Source organism: Nannospalax galili, unplaced genomic scaffold (genome assembly GCF_000622305.1).
Source record: "Nannospalax galili isolate Female #2095 unplaced genomic scaffold, S.galili_v1.0 scaffold147, whole genome shotgun sequence".
NCBI classification, from domain to species: Eukaryota; Metazoa; Chordata; class Mammalia; order Rodentia; family Spalacidae; genus Nannospalax; species Nannospalax galili.
In genome coordinates, this window is record NW_008355800.1 from 1,185,590 (window position 1) to 1,206,180 (window position 20,591).

Genomic DNA, 20,591 nt, shown 5'->3' on the forward strand with positions numbered 1-20,591 from the left:
AGTACTGACACTCCCTTTGCAGTGGTGACTGGTCTTCCCAGCCCACTCTGGTGCTTATACACCTGGACTTCAATCAGTCTGTACAATTAGTTGGCCACACTTTTACCAGATACTGCACTTTAAGATTGTGACCCAACAGCTAGAGGAAGTGAGAAATTCCCCCACTGGGTGATGATTACTTACAATATCAGTGGGAAAGACACATTCCAAAATGTTTGTCTGGGTGGACTTATTCATGTTCGTTATGGCTCGTGTGTAATTTACTTCAAAAGACTCTCCCATGGATAATAGAAAGGAGCTCTCCAACCAATGGAAATGGGTGATAAGTTGTGCATCTCCGTGTATGTAGTATGTGACTTTGCATTAGGAAGAGTTACATGTCAGTCTAGTGTGGAATTGCTGTTATAACTGTAACTTTATTTTTATTTTATGTGTATGAGTGTATTGCCTGCATGTGTGTAAGCGGTCAGAAGGCGTCAAATCCCCTGGAACTGGAGTTACTGACAGTTGTTAGCTGCCATGTGGGTGCTGGGAATCGAACCCGGGTCCTCTGCAAGAGCAGCCAGTGCTCTTAACCTCTGACCCATCTCTCCAGCCACATAATTGTAACTTTATCAGTGTGCGCTCAGTCATGAGTTTGTGGGACACTGAGCGAGAGTCCCCACTCTGGTATCCTCCAGGAGACTATGCTGTCAAGTCAGTGCTATAAAGGATCTCTAATCCCCCACTAACTTCATGTTTTAAATGGGAATCAAATTCCAAAGAGATCAAAGCTGTAGGGAGAGGTATCTGTGACTAGATGAGGTAAGGATTCTGCTTGAGATCAAACCAAGAGTCAAAGGGAAGAAGTGAGGAGCTGCCCAGTCACTGTGTGATGGGCCTATGTGAACAGAGCATCTTAACGGTGCAGTCCACGGAAAGCTGCTGCTTTGGTCTGGCCAGGGGAAGGACAGTGTCTAGCAACAGGAAACAAGGTGTGAAACACTGCAACAAATTTCCAAGAACCACACTACTTAGAAATAATAATAGTAACAGTAGTAGCGAAGGAAAATTGGGCTGAGGCTGGAACTTAGTGGTAAAGTGCTTGCTTAGATTATGGGCCTGAATTGCATCCTTAGCACAATAAATAAATAGACATAAATAAATAAATAAATAAATAAATAAATAAAAGCTGATAGCAAACACCCCAACTTTATGCCTTCATGATCTCCTTGCCCACCCTCTCCCCCCAACGCCCAGCATGCCCACCCTCTCCCCCCAACACCCAGCATGCCCACCCTCTCCCCCCAATGCCCAGCATGCACATAAGGTTGCCAGCCTTAGCAAATACATTTCTCAGTTTAAGTATGAGCCAAATATTAAATAGGATACATAGTACTATAATTGTTTATGTGAAATTGAAATTTAAACAGGACCTGGTGTCACAGGTTTATGACCCCAGCCACTGGGGAGGTTGAGGCAGGGGATGGCAAGGTTGAGGCCTGCTTGGGTAACTTTGGGTAGAGACCTTGTCTCAAAATACAGATTATAAAAGGGGCTAAAGATATAGCTTAGAAGTTGGATGCTTGGCGCCATGCACAAGGCCCTGGGTTCAATGCCTGGTACATACACATGCACACGCACACATACACACACACACACTAACACACATACACATACTTAGATACACACACACTACATGCACTTACCATACACACATACCACACATACAACACAGAAAACATACACGCATACATATACACACATACATACATACCACACACTATACATGCACACTTATGAGCATACATGCGCACAGATAAATACACATATACACACATAGACATACTTACACACAGATGCACATAGGCACACATAACACACATATACATTACATACACACATACATTACCACACACACTTACCACACATACACATACACTCACACACACACACACACACACACACACACACACACACACACATACACATACACTCACACACACACACACACACACACACACCTCACACACAGACATACCTCCCCCCCAGTTAATAAAAACTGGGAACTCTATATCTTATATTTTTACTAGTAGCATTTTAGATTCTGAAAATATTTGTTGGGTGATTTTATTTTCTCTGTTTGGGATAAGAGGAAAGTCTATCCTCCAGGCTCTAGTTTTTATTTTTGCAACCTGTCTTGATTCAGACAAATTCCTCAGCTTGTGTGAAGCAGCAGATGCTCTCTCTGGTCAAGGAAGGAGGCAGAACCCAGCCTAGACAGGGCATCATCTTCTGTGACTGTTAATATATGCTTATGGCCCAGAATTCTCATTTTAGGTGAGAAAGGGAGGCTCACTGGGGAAAGTGGCTGTAAATCTAGTGTCTTTGGGTCACGTCATCTCAGCAGAAGTAGGTGACTGTGTCACAGGAGTGAGTTGTATTCCTAAAATTAATCTACAAATTTCATCATAGTACAGAGTATGTCTTCCTATTGAGAAAATTTTGTAACATTAGATCTAGATTCACAAGTGACTCAACAAAGTTGACAAATCCCCAAAAAGATGCTCTGGAAAAACAATAGGGGAAGCCCCAACTGTTTCAAATGAGTTATGGCCACAGGGGGCTTTCTAGAGTAGCCTGGCACCCCAATGACCATGGTTTCTCTTAATGAGACCTTCAGAAAAACACTCTATTGTCTTGTTTTTTAAAAGCTTTAACAGTTTACTGGTAAACCTAACAAAAATAAGGAGGGTGTAATCTCATGCAAGAACAGAAAAATATACACCTAAGAAGCGAATAAAGAAAGCAGGCTAAGCGCTGACAACATTCCAAGAATATCTAAATACATTCACCGGCTCACCGCCCCTCTGTCCTGCTCCTTCTTTCTCTTGAGCTACAACTTTAAAGAGAGAAGAAAACATCTTCTATAACTAATAACTGCCCATTTTCCCATTCACCTATTCATTAATGCAGCAAAGAGTTGAGTATGTGGGCCAGACACATGATGAGACATTGGTGACACACAGAGGTAAACAAGACAGAGATGGGTTCTGCTCTAAGGGAATGTAACAGTCACAATAGAGGAAGCAGACATTAAAAATGATTGAAAAACAATTCATTATAATTTCTATAAATGCTATTCAGAGAAATAAATTATCTGAAAATACTGATTATACAGTATAGAATCATTAACATCACCATCACGTGACATCATCACCATCAATATCATCATCACTATCATCATCACCATCCTCCTCCTCCTCATCATCATCCTCATCATCCTCATCATCATGTCCTGTGTAATATACATTGTGGAAAGTGCTGTGCACCTTATATTTTAACAAATATATTTTTAGCAATAAAATTTACCGTATTTAGCAATTTACACGATCCTTGGAAACTAGCAGATTGGGTATTAGTCATTACCATTCTAAACACAATGGAAATTTTTTTTTTTTTTTTTTTTTTGTACAGATAACCTCCACTCTCTTCCAAAGAGGCCCCTGGAAGATCCTTGGTGCTTTAGAAAGCACAAAACCTGGGAACAAGTACAGAGGAGAGCAACCCTGCTCTGCATAGTACGATGAAAAGTGTTTGCATCCCTAAGAAGAAAGCCGAGCCATGACTGAGAGTGGAGGGGTGGGGGTGGTTGGTGGGGGATGGAGAGGGGCACGCGCCTGCTCATTCTTGCTGACCCCCAACCTTCGGTGATGTTGTTGGGTACACAAACATGAATGGTGGATACCAGCAAGGGGTAGAGCTTCTTGTGCTGTCGGATAAAGGAGAAGATAGATCAACATGCACAGACATTAGGGCCAGAGAAACATCTTATTTAGGAGATAGGGACCCTAAGAACCCCCAGTGTTGACACAATGGCTCAACTTGGTTCAGATCAACTCTATATGAGCTCTCAATGGACCAAGGGTGTCCCAGCTGGCAATCACATTATCCAAATGCAGACGTGCAGACTCAGAGCTCGTTCTAGGTAGAAAGGATATTTGAGACTGAATCGAACTTTGAAGGCTACACTTCTCTTATTGCTGTGCTTCTTCAGTTTGTCAAGAAGACACAGGGCCACAAGACAATACTCGTGTCTTCTTGTCTTCTGTCTCTGAAGCATTTAGTTCCTGACTGGCCTGAGTACAGGCCGATCCTTCTCATGTCAGAGCCCTCAGCAACTGCAGTGCTGGAAGTTGAAGGCACTTTGACAATCTGACCTAATGTATGGAATTTTCCTTCCTTTGAATGAAGAACTAAATACACTGTGCTAAATAAATCTCAAGGTTCTGCCAGGGTTTTGACTACGAATTACTCATCCAGCAATTGTTCCATGGGCATTATCTACCAAGTGCAGGTTGGCCAAGCACGGCCACTCAGGAGGGTACAAGTGACAAGAGCTTGCATTTGGTGTCCTGTGGACAGACTTCAAGAGCAACTTGTATACACTCGAGGCTCTGGAAACAAAGCTGGGACATCATGTCCTGGTAAAGGCAAATACTTCTGTTTATTTTTAGAATTACGCCTTGGATCTGTGGGAAGGTGAAGGTTGTCTTTTTAATCCGGGAACTAAAGACAGGAAAGAAGAAGGTTAAGAAAACACAAACTTTGAAGTCTTAAAGCTCTACTAAACTTATCTAGTGTGTTATACAGCCTTAATCACTAGGTGCAGCGAACCCTCAGCAGGTATAAATAACCTGAGGCTTCTTTGAGGTTGTGCACTGTGGTTGGAGAGCGGCCAGACCTACAGACTATCATTTCCCGGTGGCATTTACGTCTCTTGCACTTTGAACTTTCCATTCTCCCATCTTTGCTTTGTGCCCTAATTCAGGTCATAGGTACTTTGATATTTTTTTTCAGAGTGTCTAGTGTGCTCTTGAAAATACTCCTTAAGGGCTAAGCACGGACTGAATCTCTTTAAAAACATCAAAAAATCTGAGTGTTGCATTCTTTTGTCTCTGTGTGCACATGTTTATATATGTGTATGTACACACATGTATAGGCACATGGATGTGTATATGCATATGGATGTCATAAAACAGCCCTTGGGTGTCATTTCTCAGTTGCTGTCCACCTTGTTTTAAAGGCAGAGTCTTTCACTGGCCTGACGCTCACCAAGCAGGCTAGGCTGGCTGGCCAGCAAGCTGCAGGCAGGGAGCTGCCTGTGTCTGCCTCTCCAGGGCTACGATTTCAAGCTCACACCACCACGCCTGGCTTTTTTTCTGTGGGTTCTGGAGATAAAGCGCAGGTCCTCATGCTTGCATGGTGAGCTATCCCCCCCTGCTCTTGATTTAATGTGTGGAAACGACTCAACATTTTACCTAAGGGACACACTCTGACATATTACGTGTTTTGTTAGTTCTTCTCAAAACATTGTTTCCCAGAGAGAGAAGCAACCTGTCTCCTAGAGCTTCATTTGGAAGGTACAAGCTGGTGGCCGCCTTCCCGCCACTCCTCACAGAAACAGAGAGTGCCAGTCTCTGCCCCTTGATTGAAGATGTGGTAGCCACAGGCGGCTAAAAAAGGCAAACATGGACTGGAGAGATGGCTGAGTGGTTAAGAGCACTGGCTACTCTTGCAGAGGACCCAGGTTCCATTCCCAGAACCCACATGGGGACTAACAAATGTCCTCCAGTTCCAGGGGAATCTAATGCCATTTTCTGACCTCTTCAGGCATTGCATGACATTGGTGCACTTACACACATGCAGGCAATATACTCACACACACAAATTAAAAATGGCAAATGTTTTGGAGAGGATGTTTGGCCATGGAGTCAGACATACCGGGCTTCAGATCTCTCTGTCATCTACTGTCTTTAGGTTCTTAGAAATAATTTGGATTTTCCTGGCTTTCAATTTCCTTATTTGAAAGTAGCTACAATAATTGGTATAATTCCACAAGGACTGAAAGTTGATCCTGTGCTATCTTTGGTGCTATACCTGTTACTTTATGTCACGTGACATCTGACATACTCTCCCAGGATTCCCATGTGGCTGTTCTGGGCTGACTTTATTTCCCTTCAAATAGAGAAGTAGGTGACTGAACCAGGCCTGGGGTCAGAATGCCTTGCCCTGGCCATGCTGAGAGCCCAGGGCTGGGCACATAACCTAAGCCATCCTTTGACGCTTCCTGGGATCTTATGAGAAAATTTCCCTGCAGGGTGCGAAGCTGGAGGGGTGAATGGGGGTTACGGCAGCCATCCCACCATCTGGTTTGAAAGCTCTTCTCCAGGAGCTACAGAAGGACACAGGCTCTGGTTGCACTGCTTGAGTAGCACTAACTGAATAAGGCCATGTAGGAGACAAACAGAGCCCAGAAATGGAACGACAGCTTTGGGGATGACCTTGGACCCTCTGGATCTAAGTCTGAAGTCACCTGAATGCGGGTTCCTCTTATTTACATAAGCTGATTCCTCCTTTAAAAACTGATTATAGAGTTGGATGATGATGACGATCCTAGGAATCCAACTCAGGATCTCACACAAGGCAGGCAAGAGCCCTAACCGCTTAGTACAGCCCACCCCACGGAGTGGTATTTCTTGAATCTGCATTAGGAAAAGCCTGTTGAATGCCCTTTGTTCTCTTTTATTATTACAAATCCTTCTTTTTTTCAAGGTAACTTTTCGATCTCTTTGTTAAATTAATGGAATTTGTTCTTCGACATTTTCAGACATATAAAGTGCGCTCTCATTATTCTCATCTCTTACCTCTGTCAACTCCTCGGTCCTATAGATCCCTTCGCCACATTTTGTCTTTTGACTTTGTTTTGTGACCCACTGAGCTTAACCAGGGCCATGCGTGTGATCATGGTTTTGGAACTATCCACTGAAGCCTGGTTTTGCTTGCCAGTGCATACACAGTTGAAGACAGTGGTGTCCCACCTCCCAGAATCTTTCAGTAGCCAATAGTTTATCAGAAAAGAATAAGGCCTCAAGAGTCTCTCCCCCATCCATAGCTGCTTATTGACAGGGCCAGTCTTGTGCAGGCCCAGGGCAGTGACCACAGTTGCTATGAGTTCAAGGTTGCAATGGCTGTGCCATGCCAAGAGAATGTTTTGCTCTGATTCCTTACTATTAAGAAAAATATCTCCCTTAAGTTTGCTTCCTGATAGGTATTTTATCATAGCAACGTGAGAGTAACCAATACATCCCTGTTGACAGCAGGTGTTGTGCCGCCACAGGAAACAACAATGTACTGTGTCTGGATGACCATCCCTAACATGCTGCTTGATTTCCTTCTGTCTTTCCCTGCTCCTCTTCTGCAATATCAGTGTTTCATGGTAGACAATACTTTATAAAAGGTTTGTAACCTGCTGTGAATGAGTTTTCATGTCGATATACCACAGTTTATTTAGCCAGATCTTCACCGTTGGGTATTTTGTCTCAAAAATTTCATGTTTTCAGTGCCTTGTAGTTGCTCATTTTGGGGGCTGGAGAGATGACTCAGCGGTTAAGAGCACTGGTTGCTTTTGCAGAGGACCTGAGTTCGGTTCCCAACACCCACACAGTGGCTAACAACTGTCTGTAACTCCAGTTGCAGTGGAATCCAGTGCCCTCTTCTGACCTCTGCGGGCATTGCATCACATGGGTACACTTACATACATACAGATGATGCACTCATACACATAAAATAAAAATAATAAATTTAAAAATTGAAATGTTTCTCAGGGCTGGAGTGATGGCTCAGTGGTTAAGAGCACTGACTGCTCTTGCAGAGGACCCTGGTTCAATTCTCAGCACCCACGTGGCAGCTAAAACTGAACCTAACTCCAGTTCCAGGGGATCTAGTGCCTTCTTTTGACCTCTGCAGGCATTGCACAACATGGGTGCACTTACATACATGCAGGAAATACACATATACACATAAAGTAAAAGTAATAAATGAAATATTTTTAAAAATCAAGAAATAACTTCAGGGGTCTGCAAATCACAACTTCCATGAAACAGAATGAAACAAAGCAGGGCCATTTAGTCACGGAGAAACATTCATCTAAGGTGGGTGGGCACAAGAACAGACATATAGAGATTCCCTACCCTGCACCCCAGAGAGTCCTTCCCTGGGAACGAGGTGCGCAAGGTTGGAGGACCCCCTGCTCTCCTTCCTTGTGATTTTACCAGGGTGGTCACTGCAAAGCGCGCCCAGTGACTGGTTATCACACTGCCTTCTCAGTTGTGAATAAGGGCAGAGGAGCGGCGGGTGCAGGTGCCAAGGCAGCTGCCGGTCACTTGCCCGCTTTGTCCCACGGTCTCCTGTACACCTCGAGTCCCGACATTTCTGCTCCCGAGGCATAGTGTCCTCATCCCTTCTCTGCCTCGTCTGTGGCGTATTCCTCTCTCTCGGCCCACAGCAGCACCACCCTCCCAGAGAAACCCAAGACAACAGAAGCATTGTTTTTGCCTTGTGTCTGTATGTTTCCCTGACTTTAATTCTGCATCTGTTGAAGTTCTCATTTCAGTTCGGTTTCAAAACAACTGATTGTCCACAGAATTCTTCCAGTACAGAGGCCCATAACCTACCTACACCCAGCAAACCACATTATGAGGAAAGAGAGTCCAAGTTTGCACCTGATTGTTCCAGGGTCTAGTTGAGTTCTGCATGGAACCACTCAGTTGACCCCTGTGGCCACTACCCAGACACCCATGTAGGATTAGGCCTTGGCCAGCCTCTGGCCGGATTCCCCTCACAGGCTGCCAGTTTCTCACTGGCTCCCTTAGGTTATAAAAATGTCAAAGCATTTAGTTCCTAGCAAGACAGCAACGAACAAAGTGACATTTTATTCAAATCCCCAGCATGGAAAGGAAAGTTTAATTTGCTGTCTTTAGTTGCATGAGCGGCAGACTTTCCCTGTCAGAAGGTCAGAGTCATGCAAGTCTCTTCGTAGAGTGCTTCAGTGAACTGCATTCTTTGAGGTGGCAACTCTCACTACGCCAGTCAAACTGATTGACAGCATTTCAGTAGAAAGAGGCTTCTTCCATCTTGTGAGGGAAATATTATATTCACATCGACTATAAGAAATACATGTAACGCTCATTGCTATGTCAGCACACTCTTGTATATAAAGATAGAAATACTGGAAAGTCTCAAGTTTATTGTGTAAAAATGGTAATTGCTATTTTAGATTAACATTTTAAGTTAGCACACAAAATAATGGGCTTCATTATTGCACTTTCATGTGCATATGTCATTAAACTTAGTTCTTCGTCCCCTTCCACTGCCCCCATCTCCACTGTGCCCAAGCAGTGCTCCTCTCCACGGTGCCGCACGTGTTCCCTTGTCTTCTCTTCCCTTCTTATGCCTCTTATGCTCTCTTCCTTCTCTCTCACGGACCCCTTTCTACACACACACACACACACACACACACACACACACACACACAGAGTTCTCATATGAAAGAAAATTGCTGTTTCTATTTCCAAGACAGGCTTATTTTGCTTAACATCAGCGACCCAGTCCCATCTATTTTCCTGTAAATGCCATGATTTAGTTTTTCTTTATACTGGAAAAATTCAGTTGTGGATATGTACCACATTTTCTTTATTCATTCATCTGTGGATGGATATCTAGCCTTGTTCCTTCCTTCACTATTGTGAATAGTAGCAATCCCTAATATAGTGAAGGGCTTTCTCTCTTCTAGGCACTTCGTAACTATGTTGCAAACATTTCTACACATAATAAGCTTCACACAGATTAAGACCATGCAAGATGGTACAGAAGTTTAATTCTCTTAGTAACTGTGCATTTGGAGGAAATTATGTAAGCATTCTGGCTCCGATTTCTTTATCTGCAATCCAAAAGGTGCTAACAGCACGTGGGATGATTGTGGGACTAACAGATGTAAAATAACTACTACTTTTATTCAGAGATTTCCATGCACTAGTCACTACTCAGTTCATTTAAACAAAACACATGAAGGTTATGTGGCACTTAAAAAGTATCCTAGGGCTGGAGAGATGGCTCAGAGGTTAAGAGTCTGCTACTCTTGCAGAGGATCTGAGTTAAATTCCTAGCACCCACATCAGACAGTTCACAGCCACTTTAAACTCTAGCTCCAGGGGATCCAATACCTCCGGCCTCTGTGGTTACCAGCATTCCCATGCACATATACATACACATAATGAATTAAAATAAAAACTTAAAAAAATAAAGTATCCCTAAGTCTCCCACCCTGCTCTCCTGAATGCTCTTCCTGGGGCTGCCTCCTGTACTCAGCATATGGTCAGCACTAGGTCCACAGGGCATTGGCTTTTTCTTTCTGTTTTCATTATCACAATCTTACACATCTCTTGCACATTTTTCTCCTACTGCAGTGATCATAAGTCTCAAAGAAACCAAAAGTAACCTCTTGGAAACTAGTGGAGGTACAGTGCTGGAAGAAACAGTCACTACAGCTTCCAAACCACATAAGAACCTGGATGTGTGGATAAGAGGAAAAACAGATTCCAAAGGAAAAGCCATGCAGAGGCAGGAAGATACTAAAGTGCCAGGCTGGCTGGATGAGGCCACACCAGCCTGTCACCTCAGCTCTTGGGACCAGAGGCAGGAAGATTGCTGAGCGAGGCCAGCCTAGGCTACATAGTGAGCTCCAGGCCAGCCTGGGCTACATAGTGAACTCCAGGCCAGCCTGGGCTACATAGTGAGCTCCAGGCTAGCCTGAGCTAGAGGGAAAACAAATCTTTGATGTACCTGAATAAAAATATTCAATTCTACAATGATAAAGAGAATTGTGTTCTCTGAATGATCCTTATATATTAAAAATATCATATATTGGAAAGTATTATAAAAAGAAATCAAAGAACATTAAGATTTTAATGACAGAAAAATTTATAAAGATTTATAAATTTATAAAGCTCTCATCTCATTTACATGACTTCCTCAGTGTCAGTGTGGTGATGGGACTCACATTTTCAGAGCATATATGATGTAGTGGTACTTTCTTCCAACAGGATGGCTTACATGAGCCAATCTTGATAGAAATGTGCCTATGATGAGCTCAATTTCCTTGGCCACACAAACTTGCCTAAATGGTATAAGCAATAACAGAAAGTTTTCAGAGGTGCTTAAGAAACAAGTCGGGTATTCTCTGCCTGATTTATTGTAAAGACAGACAACTGATAACCCCTTCTCAAATCTGTCCTTTTCAAAGGCTTTGCACATTCCTCAGTGCCACACCATTCTCTTCCTTGTTTTGGATGGTTGTATTAACCACGTGACTCGTTTCAGTCCATCCAGTATCCTCCCTTTGGTCTACTGTCTGTGTTGCTGTCAATTTTAATTCCTCAAGCATACCTGGCATTCAGAGTGAAACAGTTTAAACTCCATAGCAGAGCAGGGAAATGGAGACGCAGCATGATTGACAGAGCTGGCTCTGCTCTGACACCCTAGCTCTGCACTTACTGACACTTGCCTCATCAAGCAGTGAGTACCATGTTTATTTCCTAGGATGTGGTAAGAATTAAATAGCACATGAGAAATACCTGTCACCAAGTTGTCAGTGTATGGGTACTGTGATGATGATGATGACAACAACGATGACTACGATAACCTGGACCCCGAACAGTTTTATGAGGTCTGGTGCTTGTTTAATTGTAGCTATTTGAAAGAATGATTAGTGAGTTTCTTTTATTTGCTGATTTATGACACTTTCTCATACACTGTGGATTTATTCTTTTCTTTCCCTTCCCCTCCCCTCCCCTCTCCTTCCCTCCCCTCTCCTAACCTCTTTCTCTCCCTTCTTCCCCTCCCTTCATTTTTTTTCCCTTGGGACAAACCCTCCAGAAGTAGAGCAGGCTGAGTTCAAGCTTGTAATGCTCCTGCCTCAGCTTACTGAGTGCTGGGATTGAGGATAAGCAGCCTCACCCTGACACGTTTTTCTCTTTCATAACACGCTATGAGTACTATTTCTAGTTTTCCATTTGACTTCTAATTTTGATTATAACATTTCCCCAAAGTAATACTTTTTCTGTCCTCATTCAAGTGTGGTGTTCACTTTGAGAGCACACTTTTCTATTTCAGCCTCTGCGTTTTCCCTCCCACTTCATGGATGCTCATTCTAAACTGGAGTTGCCAATCTAGCTACCATTTTCTTTCATGCATGAAATAAGTAGAAGGGTAAGAGATTTTTCTGAGAATGAGCTTTCTTCACACAAACCAGAATCAAAAGGTTTTAGACATAAAATATCATTTAAAACTAATAATTTAAAATGTAAAAACAATTAAAATATTAGAAGGGCATACATTATGAACATTTCATAATGTTTATACTAGAATGGGAAATTACATCATTCTAAAATACATCCATCCACTATTATGAAAATGAAACCAGGTAACTTTCTTTTCCACTAGGAGTATAACATGTGACTCATTCCTAGAAACAAGTTGATTCTTTTCCTATCAGACATGACTCTACAATTTCTGATAAGTTTAATCATTTCTGATGAAAGCCTCTATTACTTATTTAACAAAGCCAACACATCTAACGATCTGGTCTTTTAAGACTATAACAAAGCACATCTGTTATTAGTGATTTAGGAATGCCGTTGATGGAATTAATTAAATGTGGAAGCACATTTCTGAGAATCATACAAAACATTAGAAATTTCCATTTTCTTTCTCGAAAGCACTGATGTCTGAGGAGGAGCCAAGTTTTCTCACCCATCTTATTCTGCAAACTAATCCCTGTCACCAGTGTCATCACTACTAGCATCACAACCATGGCAGCATGACTTTCTCTTTCATTTGAAAAGTTTAAGAATCATTGGAAAAAAAAATCTAAATCCTTTCATATAAAAATTACAAGGTGGTTAATAATAAAATCCACTTTAATGAAATAAGTTCAAAAATAACTCCCAACAATGGCACAAAGACCTGTCATCCAATCACCATCCTCTGCTAAATCTTCATCTCTTTTAGGAATATTGTCCTGTAGTTCAGAGTGTATCCTTAATTTTCTAGATGAGTCTATGTGAGCTGTTCTGATTCCCCATCATAACTATGTTGAATACATCTCCTTCATAAGGTAAATGCTTTCAGATAATTAGTGATTTGAGCACTGAGGGAGGACTAGGAATTAAATCTAACATGTTAAGAAACACAACCAGTCATTCATATGAACAGAAGGCATGAGTTAGATACGGCTTGACCAAAATATTCTATGAAATAATCTTGACAGTATATCTGATTTAAAGTGAGTGCATCAAAAAGTACTTCTGCTTCTTAATGTTGGCACCAAAGTAGCTCTCAAAGAAGCTTCTTTTTAAAACATATTAAAATTACTATTATTGTGTGTATATACATACTCAAGTGCCAGGTAGGTGCATGGAATTCAGAGGACCATTGTGGGCTCAGTCTTCTCCTTCCACCTATATGACTGTCAGTGTTGTCCTTCCTCATGACACAGGACATCAGGCTTGCCTTGGAAGCACTCTACCCACTGAGTCATCTTGCTTCCCTCTATCCTCTTGACTTCTGTATGCCAGTGACTTCAGAGATGGATGTGTTCATGTGGTCTCATGTCAGATGAAGAGATGCCACAGAAATTTGGGAATAGATTATTTGCACTTCTAGCTGAAGTTCTATCTCACAACTGGGTTGAGATAGGTTTCAACTATCTTCAACTAAGGTAGTTTTTAAAAAAAATTCAGTTACTGGAAAAGGGCCACATATGTCTTACCATATATGTTAAGCACGGACTAGTGAAATGGCAGTGCATTTTAGCAATGGGACCTTGTCTATACAATTCTGTGCCTCTTCTTTGCTGGGTATTTCACCCATTCCTGGACTGCTGAGAACGGAAGGCATTGGCTCGTTCATCCTTTTGAGCGTTCGTCTTTTTTGTCATGTCCTCTCTCTGTTGTTCTTTCTTTCCCTCTTTCTTTCTCTTTTATTTTTCTTTCAGCAAACAGAACATTTTATTTGAAACCTAAGACACTGCCAGCATTGAGTGTCTCACATTTTAAAATATTTATCAGGTATGCTCTTTCACTAATTTGGAGGAAATTTCTGTTCCCCAGTAATAAAATCTGTGGTTGTAAAGGTATTTCATGCCATAAAGCGCATGCTTACAGCGTGTTCTGTAATCAAAACCACAATGGGAAGAGGGAAAGAATAAGTTCAGGTAGACGCATACCTCCTTTACAAATGTGAGGCACAGCTATAATGCTTGTGATATTTTTATCTTGGAAGAGTCCTTTTTACTTAAAATCATGGCAAACTGTTTTTGGACTAGTGACTGTAACTCCTTGACCAAACTTGAGAGTTAATTTGGACATATAATAACTAGACCAAGGAAATACTAAAAACAGAGTATAAAGGAATATTATAGAATCTGATTTTTTTTGGAGAAAGCATAATACATGTCCCAACTTTGGATCGTTGATCAAGTTTTATCGTGTCAATCAGTGGCGGATAGCTGATTTTACCTCACCAAGTAAGTACTTTTCAGGATTGCCCTGGGTAGACAGTGGATAGAAGACACTAACATCAAGGCCTTGCAATTATTTAGTTAGATTTTGTCACCGTAAGCTGCCACGACAAGTTTGAACAGAAGAAAGGAGAGACGTTGTATGGTAAGCCCTTGACTAAAAGTTCAAAGAAATCCTACTGCCTTTTGAAGAAATGATACATAAAAGGTCAGTAAGCACTGAGAACAAGAAAGCAGAGTAAGTTACTTCTAAGGAGTCCTGCTCTTCCTCACAAGCCTGCTTGGAGCAGCTCAAAGCCTGCCCCCCTGCGCGCTGCCAAGGTCACATGTTAGCAAGTCAGGAGGAGGCGTCTACCCTCGCTCTGGGAATCCATGCTGTACCAAGACACCGTGTTGTTTACATTCCGTGCTTACAGCTATCTCTAAGCAAAAGAGTTCATTTTGCACTCCCCCATATCGTATTTACTTCTGCATTTAAAATCCTTTAGCACACATACAGTCACAATACGAAAATTAATAGAATGCTGATAGAGATGCAGTAAATGGCAAAAACTGTAGGTAAACTGGAACTACGCTGCTGGACGCAGTAATATGATGACTAGTGGAAGGAAAGCCTGCGCGGGGGCTGCGCCGATCAACCTGCTGGGGAACTTGGTCCTCCTGCTCAATTTAGCACGAGACCAGTAGCTCTGGATCGACACCGCTTGCAAGGTGTCCTCTGAGGAAAGCAGACCGTTTTCAAAGGACAAACAAGGAAACACTTCGCTCAGTTTCACATTGATCCGAAGGCAGTAATGACTGCGTTCTTGCCACACACACAGCCACAGAACTCTGAAAATTCACATCCCATTAGACTTTCAGCGTTTGAGACTTTCCAATTAAGAACAGATGAAATCAGAGGTGGAGAAGTTGGGGAGGGGACGGCAGAAAATTTGTCCCGTGCCCATGTTGGGGTAGGAGTGGGGGTGGGGGTGAAGGCACAATGAAATTCCATCCAGCAAGTTATGCCACTGCCTCAGAGGTAAGAGAGCTGTTTCACAGATTCAGTGGTAACTTACCTGGTTTTGTAGTTAAATGCACCAACGTGCTCCTAATTCTTCCACAAAGTGCTACAGATGCGGAAAGCTCCAGTACTTGACCTTACGCATTTCCACAGAAGAAACTCCAAAGTAACCTTTAACTTCAATAAAAAGCTGTGTTCATTCTTCCCCTGAGCTCAACACAGCAATCTAATACACCTCATCATGTGGTCTGTTACCATGGCAGCAGTGAATCCAGCTGCTGAGATACAAAAGACTGACAAAAAGTTGCTTTTTCCCTCCACCCACCCCGACAAAGTCAGATTTTTTTCCCCCGTATGACAAGTCTAATTTGAATATTTTTCTCTTGCTGACTCAACTCCATGCACAGGGAAAAGAGAGTGAAGGGAAAAACGAAAAACCAAAACCAAAAACCCCACAAAAAGCAGCAGAGGCACCGGAGCACAAGGTCTTCCAAAGCATTTAAAGGGATGAAATGACTACATTTATTTTTAAATCACCACTAATGTCTCCAAATACAAATAATTATCCTGCACTTCCACCAACTAATTTTTTTTTTTTCTTTTATTGGTCTTTTTGAGACAGGCTCTCCCTGTAGCCCCAGCTGTCCTGGAATTCACTATGTAGACCAGGCTGGCCTCAAACTCACAAAAATCTGCCTGCCTCTGCCTCCCAAGTGCTGGGATTAAAGACGTGCGCCACCACACCAGGCCACCAACTAAATATTCTTAAATGCCAGTTACTAACTTAGTAGGAAATAGTCCCACAACTCCTTTAAAAACATTAAAAATACATTAATTTATTCAGTAAACACAGATGCAGGAAACATACATCAGTATAGGAAAGGCAAGTTTCAAAAGTTTGTTTTTTCCTAGTGCAAACTTTGAATCAGCTTAGATGTGAAGGGAAAATGCTTTACCTTTTATTAAAGTCCTGTGTTTAACAATTAAAACAGATTGGGTTTCGTTCTGTTTTAACAGATCATACCAATTTGAATCTGTGGTGATACAGCTGGCTAGCGAGAATGAATTGAGCTCTACCTGGGGGCTCTAGGTTATGAGCAATTCCAAACACCCCAGCCTGCCCAAGGCAGTGCTTATATATTGAAGGTATAAGAGGTCACCTTCAGTTGACAGCCTAGTCTTTAAAGCAAGGCTGACGGAGTCCCTGTGGCTGAAGTGTGCCCTAGAGTCAGGGTTAGCTCTGTTCTCCCCAACCCCTCAAGCTGGAGCTCTGTCCTCTGGGGCTGCGACTTTGTCCCTCAGGTTTTGTCTTGCTATTTTGCTGCTGTACAGCCCTTACTTATTCCCTCCATGTAGCTCATTTTTCATCATATTTGATCCATGGATCTGTCTTTCCTCATTAGATGTGGACTCTGAGGAAGAGGAACGTTACTTTGTTCATCTTTATTCTTAGCCTTCAAAGCACCTGACACAAGAAAGGGAGGGAATGCCTGGTTTACTCCCCTCCCCCACACCCCGTGCCCTACAGGAGGACACAGCTCTTCCAGTACTGGGCTCCCAGCATCCCTTTCTGTGGTCAGAGCATCAGAGGGTCTGCACAGACTTTCTTGAGGCAGTCCCCACTAAGTGAGGCTGCGGGGAGTTCTAAGAGTGACTAAGGGGTTAAGGAAATGAAGGTTAGAAATCTGACTCTAGCTGGTTCCATGTTCGTGATGATGACATATCATTTAACCTCTCCAAACCCCAGTTTATTCCTCTGCAAAATTATGTAGAGTTATTGAAAAGGAAGCACCAGGCACCAAACTTGAAACATACTGAGTGCTTAATAAATTCTGGCTAGTATCAGTATGTTTATGAGTTGTGAACAAGAGGGACCGTGAGGAAGTTAACTGGTCAGGACTGCCCCCTGCTGATAAAACTCATTTTCAACCCAATACACTTTATAATATGGGTTTGGGGCAAAAACACAGTGTAAATACAGTGACCATCTTAGTCACATATTGAGGACAGCTTGCTTCCTCTCACACTGTCAACATCTAGGAGATAATGAGCAGTTGAAGGTGACACTTATTCCTGGAATAAAATGGACTGTGTAAAGAGGATTCAATTTGGGAGCTGATGTTTTACAAACTATAAATATGAAAAAAATCCCACATTCAACAAAGATAATTGCAATATTTATACTGGATTCTTAAAAATGGCCCTGTTGGATAGAGGAAATGGCTTAGAGGGCAAAGGCACCAAGCCCAACAACCTGAGTTCAACCCCAGAAGTCACATGGTACAAGGAGAGGCTGGACTCTTGCAAATTATCTGTGACCTCCACACATGTCCCAAGGTGCTTATGCCTCCCCGAACCCCACAATAAATAAATAAATGTAAATGTTTTTTAATGGCGATGTCATTTATTGGTGATAGTTTTGCAAATTAAATGGGATATAAGGATTACTCACCACAAACGGTTTCAGATCAGAAATTTTGCATGCAGTTAAATTTTAAAACAAATTGTATTATTTTTATTTTTATGTGTATGAGTGTATTGCCTGCATGTATGTGAGTGCACCTGTGTTGTGCAATGCCACAGAGATCAGAAGAGAGCTTCAGATTTACTGTTACTAGATTAACAGTAGTCTTTATTTATTTTTTAATATTTATTTATTAATATTTATTTATTTTTTATTTTATGTGTATGAGTATATTGCCTGCATGTATGTAAGTGCACCAGTGTCATGCAATGCCTACAGAGGCCAGAAGAGGGCATTAGATCCCTTGGAACTAGAGTTATGGACAGTTGTTAGTGCCATGTGGGTACTGGGATTCAAACCTGGGTCTTCTGCAAAAGTAGTCAGTTTCCTACCACTGAGCCATCTCTCCAGCCCCTTTAAAAAGTCACCTTGACCTGTAACAGGTCCTGAAAACTGCTCACTTTGGATGCTTTTCCCCCACAGTCATTGAACTCAGGAAATCATTGGGCACTGAAGTCAAATGCACAGAAAAGCGTTGAAGGCTAGGAGGCAAAACAATGGAAGGGTTAAAATCGCATGGGGTGTGTGTGTGCACATACCCAAACAACAAACAAAACCCGGGGCTTTAATGTAGGGAAGATGCCCAAGAACGAAATGATCAAACGAGTGATTTAAATCTTGCAGCCATACAAAGCCTGTCATTAAAAGCAGAAAGAACGAGCAGAGCCCTACAAGTCCGTTGAGATTATCAAACTATGTTAGGCTGTGCCGTTAAAAGCAGAAAGAACGAGCAGAGCAGAGCCCTACAAGTCCGTTGAGATTATCAAACTATGTTAGGCTGTGCCACACCCTGAGGAGCCCTCCCTTGTGGTGAGTCATGAGGATGCAATCCTATGAAATGCTTGCAGCAGGTTAGGCAAAGAGGTAAGAGCAGCTAACCCTCCTCGAAGCAGTGGCCGAAGGACAGAGCAACACATCCACAAGTTGAATAATTCATAACGTTCCCCATGTGGCTGACTGTTCCGGCGTTTCACCGCTGTGACCACTTCCTCCTTGTAACCACCCGAGTCTTCACCTTGTGTTTTCTTTATCCATGCTGCACCAATACATCCATGCTTACCGCATGCAAACCTCTGATCGGACCCATGTTCTTTGTCAGAGGTTAAAGCAGCTTGCTTGGCTCTCTTTCTTTAACTGTTAGGGACTATGATGTCAGTGTATTTGGTTTAAGAACCCAATCTTGTGCCAGGCGCACGATTTTAATTAAGATTATTTATTATTTTCACCCTCTGTGTGAGCAGACCCCGTAATGTAACCTATGCTGGTGTAGACCACTTATATGTCAATGAAGAATACAACCATGTGGGCAGAAACCGTTTTTATGACGTGGGTGACAATTAGGAAAGAAGCCCCCAGGTCTCTTTGCTCTGCCTTGTTTACACAGAGCCGGGAGGGGCTTAGGACTTCGGACTGTTTACCTCACTACCCCCTCCTCAGAGGGGAGGGTTGCCCAATTTCCCATAAACTCAGGGTCACACACTGGCTCAGAGGTCACAAGTTTGCATTAAGCTGCACAGCTACAGAAACACTCCCTGTCCAGTTAGTGAAACTAAAAAAGTCGTAGCAATTTGAGCCTCTACACAAGCCGTTTTCCCGGGTCACCTTTAAAACTCCTCTTTCCTCTTGAATGCCACAAAGTGCTTGGTTGTTAGGGCCCTGGTTTATATTAAGAAAACTTGTTAACAACAATGCAAAAAGACTTTGACCTGCTGAACAATTTTTACAAGCACATAGTTTCTTGGGCCACATTGGGCAGCTGACCTAAAATATGTGATATCAGCATCAGTTCATTCAGGAAAGTTCCTCATGAGAGAATCAGGCTGTCACTAGACATTGCAATTCATATTAAGGGCACTTAATAGGTTCCAAATATACTGCTGCCTTTTGAATTGTATCAATAGGGTTATAAATAAATTTTTTTCCTCATACGGGTATATGTCATAGAAAATGTCTGTTTTAAAAAAATACTATGACCTCGATCGCTATGTATCCTATGGATAACCTGGTATGAACTCTGGACCACTTTGCTGAACTCATTTATGGAAACTGACTGCCGAAGCTCTGTTTTTACAGTTTTCAAAACACCTTATACGCATGTATGAAATTCTCAAATAAGTTATTTAAAAAAATTTATAAGTACATAGTTGTTTCTGGATTTGTCCTTAGTAAACAGCATGCTTAACTTTTAAAACATCATGTATACTTATTATTACCTCTGCTTATTTTCTTACTAAGGATAACAGCACGTGTCTCTAACAGAATAGTTGAAAACAGGAAAAAAATTATGAAATAACATTATGTAACCAACACTGCCATTCCTATTTGTAGGTTTTGGTGTGTATGTGGTGTGTGCACGTGTGTGCAGGTGTGAGCACTGGTGCATGTGCACGCGGAAGCCAGAGGAAGCCAGTCAGAGGAGGACAGCTGGTGTTGCTTCTTGCTCGCTACCATATTCCTTTAAGACAAGGTCGCTCACCAAATCTTTTTCTTGCCATTTCAGCCAGGCTGGCAGGTCAATAGGCGCCTTCTGTCTGCCTCTGCCCCTTGATGGTGGCACATGCAGCCATGCTGAGCATCGTTTGTGGGTTCTGGGGACTCAAACCTACCTCTTCATGCTTCCACAGCCAGAGCTTTTACCTGTGGAGCCATCTCTCCAGCCCCAATAG

General features: G+C 42.3%; 1 protein-coding gene across 11 annotated transcripts in view; it reads right to left on the reverse strand.

Moving 5' to 3' along the window:
* The window catches only part of Dtna (dystrobrevin alpha), a 291,349-nt gene that overhangs the window by 172,270 nt on the left and 98,488 nt on the right, over positions 1 to 20,591 (reverse strand). The window contains exon 1 of one of the 11 annotated variants that reach the window (XM_017803351.2): positions 15,457 to 15,646. The exons of 9 other annotated variants lie outside the window; for them this stretch is intronic. The gene's annotated coding sequence lies outside the window, so the exon portion shown is untranslated. Of the gene's footprint in view, positions 1 to 15,456; positions 15,647 to 20,591 lie in introns of those variants that run through there. One more of the 11 variants, XM_008853714.2, reaches the window with a different exon arrangement.